This window comes from Mandrillus leucophaeus, unplaced genomic scaffold (genome assembly GCF_000951045.1).
Source record: "Mandrillus leucophaeus isolate KB7577 unplaced genomic scaffold, Mleu.le_1.0 Scaffold96, whole genome shotgun sequence".
Taxonomy (NCBI): Eukaryota; Metazoa; Chordata; class Mammalia; order Primates; family Cercopithecidae; genus Mandrillus; species Mandrillus leucophaeus.
Genome location: NW_012110474.1, coordinates 4717970 through 4720303, shown reverse-complemented (window position 1 = coordinate 4720303; position 2334 = coordinate 4717970).

Sequence of the window (2334 nt, the reverse complement as noted above, 5' to 3'; positions counted from 1 at the left end):
AAAAAAAAAAAAAACAGCAACTCCTAAACACTGGGAGGTCCATGTGCTTCCGAAACCCTCACTGATTCATGCTGTTCGGCACAGCATGGGGCCTCCCGAAAATGGTGCTGATCATATGGAGTTTGTGGAACATCTCCTGTATGTGCTACGGGGACTGTACTATCCTCCATGGTCACAATTTCACTGGGGCCAGTCGCCTAGAAGATCTCACGGGGTGTCCAATCTTTTGGCTTCCCTGGGCCACAGTGGAAGAAGAATTGTCTTGCACCACACATAAAATACACTAGCACTAATGATAGCTGATGAGCTAAGAAAGAAAATGGCAAAAATATCTCAATGCTTTAAGAAAATTTACAAATTTGTGTTGGGCTGCTTTCAAAGCTGTCTTGGGCCACATGTGGCTCATGGGCCATGGGTTGGACAAGCTTGAAGACAGCCACGAGACTACTGATGACAGAAATAAAACGTGGCTTATTGAATCCCTACTGTCTACTAGACTCTTCACATGCAGAGCCTCATTTAATGCTCGTAACAATCTCATGAGGCTGGTACAAGCATATCCCCCAGGAAGAAGCCCACTCAGAGGAGCTAAGGAACTAACCCAAGATCACACAACGCCTGGGGATTCAAACCCAGGCGATGTGGAACCACAGACCACAACTTACCCACCAACTGTTGTAAGTACACAGGGAAACCAGAGCAGGAGGGCAGAAAAAAGGAGGAGATATATGGGGGTTATAAGTAAGGTGTGGGTTATAAAGAAGGTCAGTTGACATCTTCTATGAATCTCCCGAAACCAGGATGAGGAATTCCAGACCAAGAGACTACAGAGAGAGAAAAAACTCCTGCTCCAAATGAGAGCGAAGAGAAAGAGTGTTGACGGTAAAATATCAGCAAGACGCTGTGATTTATGCCCTTTGTCTTTTTCTATCTGGCTCCCCTAGCAACAGTTTAGTAGTATGAACGTAAATGCTCAGTAACACGCCGGCGTGACTGTTCCATGAGGCGCAGCATCCCTGGTAAACAGAAATGCACGCTAATTTCTGCTCCGTTAAGCACAGGAAACATCACTAGGGGCCGCCCGGTGGAAAGGAACAAAAGGCAGACGGAAAAATGTTTAAATCTCAAGGTTATGTGAGAACAGAAAAGAAGAAATATGTTGTAAATTATTTTTTGAAATATTAAGTTACTAACAAAATCCTAACACCAAGACAGACAACAGGGGCGGTAAAAGGCGAAGGAGAGACAGAGTCACAATGGAGATGGTTTTGCTACAGCACATCGCTACTGCCATGTTTTTCTGGAGTATCTGAAAATATCAGTCTTGAAAATACATATGCATTAATTTTTCAGAGGTGTGTGTCTATAGCCTCGCGGCTGGAGCTGGAAAACAAACAAGCTACTGCCATGACCTCATGCTGGAGTCTGTGTAAATTGTTTCCTCTCCTTATGTATAATGTTTCTAATTAGGACTGTCACAGAGGATGAGCTCTGTGGGCTGCTGAGGTGACTCTTTGTGCTCACTGTAAATCTAGGGCTTTATGCCTGCCCTTGCTTGGGCTGACCGGCTTCTTAGATGCATCACTAGATGGGGAAGGTGACCCTGTCCTGCTTCCTGATGTCTGCTATCAGGGCTGTTGGGGAAAACACCCAAGAGATATGCTCTCATAGATACATGACTCTGGTTTCTAGATGCATAACTCTTGTTTCTAGTTGGCCCTTTTATTCAATTATACCTTTAATAAACAAAAGTCCATTTTGAGGTCATTTCTCTAAGAGACAACTATTTACCTAAAAGTTGTAGGGTGAGCAGTAGACACTAGTTCCTCCCTCTGCATCAAGAATTTAAGAAATGGGCTGGGCACAGCAGCTCACACCTGTACTCCCAGCACTTTGGGAGGCCAAGATGGGCAGATCTCTTGAGATCAGGAGTTCAAGACCAGCCTGGTTAACATGGTGAAACCCCATCTCTGCTAAAAATACAGAAATTAGCTGAGTGTGGTGGTACATGCCTGTAATCCCAGCTACCCAGGAGGCTGAGGCAGGAGAATCATTTGAACCCGGAAGGCGGAGGTTGCGGTGAGCCAAGATTGTGCCACCGCACTCTAACCTGGGTGATGGAGCGATACTCCATCTCAAAATAAATAAATAAATAAATAAATAAATAAATAAATAAATAAATGTTAAAATAATTTTAGAAATGTTTACGGAAAGTGGAGTAGGACTGTGCTTCCCCAAGATGCTGAGGCTTTGCAGAGAGGACGTGACCCAGAGGGTATGAGCCTCCCCGGCTGGCACCCACTCCTGCTCCCGATGTCTGCCATGTTCCTAGGT